General features: G+C 41.5%; 1 pseudogene; it reads left to right on the top strand.

Annotated features, from left to right (window-relative positions):
* Nucleotides 1–2,112: 2,112 nt before the first annotated feature.
* LOC696949 (thioredoxin-like protein 1 pseudogene) lies at nucleotides 2,113–3,308 on the top strand (annotated as a pseudogene).
* Nucleotides 3,309–9,387: the final 6,079 nt, after the last annotated feature.

Below are 9,387 nucleotides of genomic sequence, written 5' to 3'. Positions count from 1 at the left end.
GGAGGCTGAGGCAGGAGAATTGCTTGAACCTGGGAGGCAGAGGCTGCAGTGAGCCGAGATAATGTCACTGCACCCCAGCCTAGGCAACAGAGCCACACTCTGTCTCAAAAAAGAAAAGAAAAGAAAAGAAAAGAAAAGGTTGATAAATTTAATTGTAGACAAATTAAGAATGTCTTTATCAAAACACACAATAAGGAGAATGATACGCTAAACAATAAACTGAGTAAACTTTTTGAACACATTTCTCTTACAAATGATGAGAATCCAGAATATATAAAGAACTCTTATGAATCAATTAAAAAAAAAGACAAACTCAATAGAAAAATGGCAAAAGACATGAACGGGCATCTCCAGGAAAACATTAATATATAAACATACATATAAAAGATGCTCAATCTCATTCATAAACAAGAAAATGCAAATTAAAATGACAATGAAATACTGTTTTATATCAGACTGACAAAATCGAGGAGTCTGAAAATACCAAGTATTGGTGAGGGCACCAAGCAATAGGTTTGACTTTATTTAGTAAAATTGAGCCAGATATTCCAACCCACATTTTTAATCTAGAAAAACTCATACATTAGTGAACCAAGAGTCACAGGCAAGAATATTCATAGTATCATCATTCATAATATTCCAAAAAATAAAAACTCAACCTAAAAATAAAAGACACAACCCAATTATCTGTCAATAACTAATTGGATGAATAAATTGTGATAAATTTATGCAATAAAAATAAATGACCCCACAGCCACACACATCAATAAAGCCACACAATCAAAAATATAGTTGAATGAAAAAAGTGAATTACAAAAAAAACTTATAATATTCAAATTATTTTTAAAAACACATAAAAGTGAATAGGCTATTCAGGAACGCAAATATATGTGTTAAAACCATTACACAACAGGCCAAGTTTGGTGACTGAGGCCTCTAATCCCACCACTTTGGGAGGCCGAGGTGGGCGGATCCCCTGAGGGATCCTGAGGTCAGGAGTTCAAGACCAGCCTGGCCAACATAATGAAACCCTGTTTCTACAAAAATACAAAAATTAGCTGGGCATGGTGGTACACACCTGTAATCCCAGTTACTCGGGAGGCTCAGGCAAGAGAATTGCTTGGACCCAGGAGGCATAGGTTGCAGTGAGCCAAGATCCCAACACCGCACTCCAGCCTGTGCCACAGAGCAAGACTCTGTCTCAAAAAAAAAAAAAAAGCAAAAGCAAAAACAACAACAACAACAACAAAAAGAAAACTATTAGGCAACAATGGACAATTATGGAAGAATATCAAAAGAATTATGATGAAGAAAAAAGTCAATCTCAAAGTTTACATATTTTATGATTCCATTTATATAACATTCTTGAAATGACAAAATTACAAAAATGGAGAAAAGATTAGTGGTTGCTAGGAGTTAAGGATTTGTAAAAGGAAGACAAAATATTCTTGTGGCATTGGAACTGTGCAGTATCTTGACTGTGGTGGTTGATATACAAGCCTACATTGCGTGGTGAAATTGTATAGAACTAAGTATACACACACACACACACACAAATGAGTACAGGTAAAATGGGGTAAATCTGAATAAAAGCTGTGGATTGTTTCAATGTCAATATCCTGCTTGTGATATCATACTCTAATTCTGTAAGATTTACGGCAGGAGAAGACAGGAAAAGGGCACACAACTGCCTATGAATTTGTATTAACTCAAAATTAATAATTTAAATAATCATTAGTTACAGTAAGAAAATAACTAATAACAAAAGTCAGGATAGTAGTGACTACCATGGGGAGAGGAAAGGTATACACAAGGAGTGTCCCAACACAAAGAAAAGATAAATGTTTGAGGTGATGAATTTCCTAATTACCCTGATTTGATCATCACACATTGTATACATCTATCAAAATATCACAGGTACCCCCAAAATATATACAACTATCATATGTCAATAAAAAAATTCAACCAAATGGCCAGACGCGGTGACTCACGCATGTAATCCCAGCACTTTGGGACGTAAAGGTGGGCGGATTACTTGAGGCCAAGAGTTCACCAACATGGCAAAACCCTGTCTCTACTAAAAAAAAAAAAAAATTAAAAATAAATTCAATGATCCCTCCCCGCCCCCTGGGCCGCTCCGCCCCCTGGCATGACTCGGCACTGAGAGTCCCGGGAGAAGACGGGGCGGTCGCCACCTCTTCTGTCCAGGCCTCGGCCTTCCTGAGCGTCTCTGCTTCCTCTCCCAGATCGTCTTCTCCTTCAGTTTGGAAGCCAGTGGCGTCGCGGCCACCCTGCCGGGCTCTCTGTGAGGATGGTGGGGGTGAAGCCCGTCGGGAGCGACCCGGATTTCCAGCCAGAGCTGAGCGGCGCGGGCTCCAGACTCGCCGTGGTCAGGTTCACCATGAGAGGGTGCGGGCCATGTTTGAGGATTGACCCAGCATTCAGTTCTTTGAGTAATAAATATCCACAGGCTGTTTTCTTGGAAGTCGATGTACCTCAATGTCAGGGAACAGCTGCAACAATATATCAGTAACACCTACATTTTTGTTTTTTCGAAACAAAGTGAGAATTGATCAATATCAAGGGGCAGATGCTGTGGGATTGGAAGAAAAAATCAAGCAGCACTTAGAAAATGACCCTGGAAGCAGTGAAGACACAGATATTCCAAAAGGCTATATGGATTTCATGCCTTTTATTAACAAAGCTGGTTGTGAATGTCTTAATGAAAGTGATGAGCATGGATTTGACAACGGTTTACGAAGACACGACCTTCTTGGAATCTGACTGTGATGAACAGCTACTTATTACTGTGGCATTCAATCAACCTGTTAAGCTTTATTCCATGAAATTTCAAGGACCAGATAATGGTCAGGGCCCTAAATATGTAAAAATTTTTATCAACCTACCCCGATCTATGGATTTTGAAGAGGCAGAAAGAAGTGAACCAACTCAAGCTCTGGAACTGACAGAGGATGATATTAAAGAAGATGGCATTGTTCCACTTCCTTATGTTAAGTTTCAGAATGCTAACAGTGTAACTATATTTGTTCAGTCGAATCAAGGTGAAGAGGAAACAACAAGAATTTCATATTTCACTTTTATTGGTACTCCAGTCCAGACAACAAATATGAATGACTTCAAACGAGTAGTTGGCAAAAAGGAGAAAGCCACTAACGTGCAAAAGACACTGGACAACCATATTGCAATCAGATCTACAGCTCCTGGATAATTGCTTGATTCTCGCCGGAGACTGTCAATGTTTCATTCATTGCCATGACCAATAAATCATTGCTTTTGTTCAGATGGTATCACTAGTGTTTCCATTGTAATCTTGACACATGCAATTATAAATTAAAGTCACTACTTTTGCCAAGATTAAAAAATAAATAAATAAATAAATAAATTCAACAAAGCTCACTGACTCGTTGAGATGACTCTGGCCCTGTTGACTGCTGATGCTGTGCTCCAGCCTTCTCAGTTAGATCTGTTTGGGACCTGGGTTGTCTGGTAAGAGTCAGACTTGACAGCAACCCCTCTTTCTAGGTTGAACCTTATGTCCCGTTCCTTTTGGTAGATCTAATGGATTACTGTTCTGCAGCCAGTTCTTCATGTGGTACCTGTTAGGCCAGTCCTGGGGGAGGCACAGAACAAACACTAGTCAGTCTTGCAAAGCCTTTCTTTCACTTTAAAGTGAGATTAAGTTAATTCCAATTTGGTTAAAAACTTCCTAAAAAGAGAAAATTTAGTCTACTGATTTGGAATAGGTAAATGGACTTTAAACTTTCTTTAAAGTTGGTAGGTACTGTTAGATTATAGTCTTGAGGTTCATGTGAAACCAGTGTTACCTTATTTTGATTTCCTTGATCAGTTCAGGGCCTGAAACGTCTGCAATGGGGGAGGCAAAAGAATTCAAAATTTTCTGTATGAAAGCATTTTTCACCAAAATGAGCCTCATCCCTTTATGCAAAACACACACACTAAAGGAAATAGGGAAACAGCCTTTTTATTTTATTTATTTATTTATTTTTGAGATGGAGTCTCATTCTGTTGCCCAGGCTGGAGTGCAGTGGTGCCATCTTGGCTCACTGCAACCTCCGTCTCCTGGGTTCAAGCGTTTCTCCTGCTTCAGCCTCCCAAATAGCTGGGACTATAGGTACACGCCACCACACCCAGCTAATTTTTGTATTTTTGGTAGAGATGGAGTTTCACCATATTGGCCAGGCTAGTCTCAAACTCCTGAGCTCAAGTGATCTGCCCGCCTCAGTCTCCCAAAGTGCTGGAATTACAGGCGTGAGTCACCATGCCCAGCTGAAACTGCCTTTTTATTTCTCCCTACCATGTATAAGTTCAGTCATTGTCTTCAACACTGTCTCAAATACCTGTTTTTTGTTTTGGATAGTATCTTCTCTGAATAAGAAGCTGAACTTTCCGTAGAGAGGCCCTGGAGTCTAAAATTATCAGAAAATTAATTTAATTGTGTCTTCTACTATGATCTCTTGTTCTGACAATAAGAATCCTTATTACTGTCTCAAAAAAAAAAAAAAAAAAATCAACCAAAATCCCAAGGAAAGACAAAGAGAGGCTGGGTTTTCAAAAAAGTTCAACAAAAATCCCAAGGAAAGACAAAGAGAGGCTGTGGTTTCAGGCTGGTAATGTTGGATTTCTAAACCAGGAAAGTAAGAAAAAGTATTATTATTATTATTATTTTGAGATGGAGTTTTGCTCTTGTTGCCCAGGCTGGAATGCAATGGCATGATCTCAGCTCACTTCAACCTCTGCCTCCCATGTTCAAGCGATTCTCCTGCCTCAGCTTCCCAAGTAGCTGGGATTACAGGCTAATTTTTTGTATTTTTGTTAGAGACGGGGTTTCATCAGGTTGGTCAGGCTGGTCTCAAACTCCTGACCTCAAGTGATCCACCCACCTTGGCCTCCCAAAGTGCTGGGATTACAAGCATGAGCCACCGTGCCCAGCCAGAATAATTATTATTGTTTCACTGTGTATATATACATAATACACACTCTTGTCTGTAAAATATATTTTACGACAATTTTTTTTGAGGTATAATTGACAAGAATTGTATACATTCAAGGTATAGGTGATCGTTTGCTATACATATACACTGTGAAATGATTACTTTAGTCAAGCTAATTAACATATTCATCACCTCACAGAGATACATGTGTATGTGTGTATGTGTGTGGTGAGAATACTTAAGATCTCCTCCACTAGCAAATTTCAAGTATACAATACAGTATTATTTACTATAGTCACTATCCTGTACATTAGATCTCTAGAGCTTATTAATCTAATTACAGAACCTTTGGTCAACATCATCCCTTTTCCCCCACCCCATCCCCCTGGTAACCGCCCTTCTACTTTCTGCTTCTATGAATTCGACTTTTTAAGATTCCACATGTAAGCGAGATCATGCAATATGTGTACTTCTCATCCTCCAGGTTCATCCATGTTGTAGAAAACGGCAGAATTTCCTTCTTTTTTAAGGCTGAATAACATCCCATTATATGTGTATATTATATATATATTTTACATTTATATATTATATATTAACAAGCCACGAAAGAAAGGTATATATCCAAAGGAAATATATATTATATATAATAAATAAAATATAGCCAGGCGTGGTGGCTCATGCCTGTAATCCCAGCTACTCAGGAGGCTGAGGTAGGAGAATGGCTTGAACCCGGGAGGCAGAGGTTGCAGTGAGTGGAGATCACGCCATTGCACTCCAGGCTGGGAGATAGAGTGAGACTCCACCTCAAAAACAATTAATTAAAAAATATATATATACACACTATGTAATATATACACATGTTCTTTATCCATTCATCTGTGGATGAACACTTCAGTTGTTTCTGTATCTTGGCTACTGTGAATAATGTTGCAGTGAACACGGGATAGCTCTTTGAGATACTGATTTTATTTCCTTTGGATATATACCCAGAAGTAGGACTGCTGGATCTTATGGTAGTTCTATTTTTATTTTTTTGAGATACCTCCCTACTGTTTTCCACAATAGCTGTACCAATTTACATTCCCACCAATAATTTCTGAGGGTTTCCTCTTCTCCACATCCTTGCCAACACTTGTTATTTGCTGCCTTTTTGGTAATAGTCACCCTAACCGTTGTGAAGTGATATCTCACGGTGGTCTTGATTTGCATTTCCCTGATGATTAGTGATGTTGACTACATCACTGTTAGTCATTTCACGTACCTGTCAAGCCAGTTTGTATGTCTTCTTTGGAAAAATGTCTATTCATGTCCTTCGCCCATTTTTTAATTGGGTTATTCGGGTTTTTTTTGTTATTGAGTTGCATGACTTCCTTATTTATTTTGGATACACTCTTATTGAATATATGATTTGCAAACATTTTCTCCTATTCCATGGGTTGCTTTCTCCTTTTGTTGATTGTCACAATAATTTGATTTTTTTTTTTTTTTTTTTTTTTTGAGACAAGGTCTCACTCTGTTGCCCAGGCTGGAGTGCAATGGCATGATCTTGGCTCACTGCAACCTCTACCTCCCGGGTTCAAGAGATTCTCCTGCCTCAGTCTCCTGAGTAGCTGGGATTACAGGCACCTACCACCACACCGGGTTAATTTTTGTATTTTTAGTGGAGACAAGGTTTTACTATGTTGGCCAGGCTGGTCTCGAACTCCTGACCTCAGGTGATCCACCTGGCTCGACCTTCCAAAGTGCTGGGATTACAGGTGTGAGCCACTGCACCTGGCTGTCACAGTAATTTTTTTTTTTTTTTTTGAGACGGAGTCTCGCTCTGTCGCCCAGGCTGGAGTGCAGTGGCGCGATCTCGGCTCACTGCAAGCTCCGCCTCCCGGGTTCACGCCATTCTCCTGCCTCAGCCTCCCAAGTAGCTGGGACTACAGGCGCCCACAACCGCGCCCGGCTAATTTTTTGTATTTTTAGTAGAGACGGGGTTTCACCGTGGTCTCGATCTCCTGACCTTGTGATCCGCCCGCCTCGGCGTCCCAAAGTGCTGGGATTACAGGCGTGAGCCACCGCGCCCGGCCTTGTCACAGTAATTTTTAAAAGAGAAAACCCAATCAGCATAGTGGGCATGCGTCATGCTTTTAGGAACCTGCTGCACACCTTTATGCTTGGGCAATTTTACACTTAGGAGTTCACTTTCTCACAACAGAGTCTGCAAATTACTTTCCCAGACTCCATGCTACTGAATGCAAGCGTGTGACCCAGGTTCTATGACAAGGATTTTCCCCTAGACTCCAGTTAAAAACAAACAACATAAACAACGTGAACCAAGAGGAGCTGCCAGTGTCTGCTGGGGCAAGGGTGATGGAGAGAGACGTCCGCAGCTGGGAGGGTGCTGTGGCCAGGTTCCTGGTGGTCGAATCCTGTGCTCAACAAGAATGGTAGTTAGTTACTCAGGCATCCTGGCCAGAGATGGCAGAGACAGACGCCCTCACAGGAGTGGCCTGCACTTTAATTTGAGCATCGATTCAGGACGCTCCCTTCCAAGATGGAGTCTCCATCTCCCGAGATTCCATGAACTACCTAGCAGTGTTTAACACATTCCTTTTCTGATTCAACTGGCTGCAGTGGGTTCTGCTGCCACATCTTGGGTCATCAATTCTGCCATTGGTGTCCTAGGACAGCATTAAGACCTTCAGCTGTCTTCTGCTCGAGGACAAGATCATGGTGTCTCATCGTCCCCACCCCATCGTAATTCAAAATAAAAGCAATGCTAAACCACAAAATATGTACTTGTCTTCTTTTTTTTTTTTTTAGATAGAGTCTCACTCTTGTCACCCAGCCTGGAGTGCAATGGTGCGATCTCAGCTTACTGCAACCTCCACCTCCTGGGTTCAAACAATTCTCCTGCCTCAGTCTCCCCAATTACAGGCATATGTCACCATGCTACCTAATTTTTGTATTTTTAGTAGAGATAGGGTTTCACCATGCTGGCCAGGCTGGTCTTGAACTCCTGACCTTAGGTGGTCTGCCCACCTCAGCCTCCCAAAGTGCTGGGATTACAGATGTGAGCCACCGTGCCTGGCCTATGCTTATCTTAAATCTCCACTTTCTAGGCTATTTTGCAAGGTTCTGGTTAAGCTCATCAAAGCAGAATCTCTCTCTCTCTTTGTCTCTCTTTTTCAGCCCCTCTGCTTTGTCCTCCTGCTTTTTTGGTGTCCTAAATTTATGCCTAATCTGCCTCTAGTCCTGCACTGTCCAAATGGGAACTGCAGTTGGTTGCATGTGGCTGCTGGCTATTAAGCCAACTCGACAGGTGGGTAGTCTGAAACGAGATGTGCTATAAGGGTAAAATACACACCAGATTCCAAATATTTAACATGCAAAAAATAATGTAAAACATTAACCCTTTGTATATTCATTTACATGTTGAAATGATAGTGTTTTGGATACATCAGGGTAAATAAAACATATTACTAAAATCAATTTTTTAAACTTTTTTTTTTTTTTTTTTGAGACGGAGTCTCGCTCTGTCGCCCAGGCTGGAGTGCAGTGGTGCGATCTCGGCTCACTGCAAGCTCCGCCTCCCGGGTTCACGCCATTCTCCTGCCTCAGCCTCCCGAGTAGCTGGGACTACAGGCGCCCACAACCGCGCCCGGCTAATTTTTTGTATTTTTAGTAGAGACGGGGTTTCACCGTGGTCTTGATCTCCTGACCTTGTGATTCGCCCGCCTCGGCCTCCCAAAGTGCTGGGATTACAGGCGTGAGCCACAGCGCCCGGCCAAACTTTTATTTATTTTGAATTTTTTTGAGAGATGGGAATCTCACTATGTTGCCCAGGTTGGAGTCCAGTGGCTATTCACGGGCACAATCACAGCTAACTGCAACCTCGAGTTCCTAGGCTCAAGGGATTCTCTTGTTTCAGCCTCTCTAGTAGCTGGGATTACAGGGCCGTGCCACCATATGTGGCTCTTTAAAAAACTCTTTGTGTGGATGCTAGGAAATTTAATAATACACCCATGGTTCACATAGTCTGTCCTTCCTTCCTTCCTTCCTTCCTTTTCTCTTTCTTTTCTTTTATCCTTCCTTCCTTCTTCCCTTCCTTCCTTTCTTTCTTTCCCTTCCTTCCTTCCTTTTCTTTCTTTTCTTTCCTTCTCTCTCTCTTTCTTTCTCTCTCTCTCTTTCTTCCCTCCCTTACCTCCCTCCCTCCCTCCCTCCCTCCCTCCCTTCCTTCCTTCCTTCCTTCCTTCCTTCCTTCCTTCCTTCCTTCCTTCCTTCCTTCTTCGTTTCTTTCAAGATGGAGTCTCATGCTGTCACCCAGGCTAGAGTGCAGTGGTGCAATCTCAGCTCACTGCAACCTCTGCTTCCTGGGTTCCAATGATTCTCCTGCCTCAGCCTCCCAATTAGCTGGGATAACAGG

This window comes from Macaca mulatta, chromosome 10 (assembly GCF_049350105.2).
Source record: "Macaca mulatta isolate MMU2019108-1 chromosome 10, T2T-MMU8v2.0, whole genome shotgun sequence".
Classification (NCBI taxonomy): domain Eukaryota; kingdom Metazoa; phylum Chordata; class Mammalia; order Primates; family Cercopithecidae; genus Macaca; species Macaca mulatta.
Note: the sequence above shows the minus strand (reverse complement) of the source record. Positions and strands in the feature narration are given on the sequence as shown.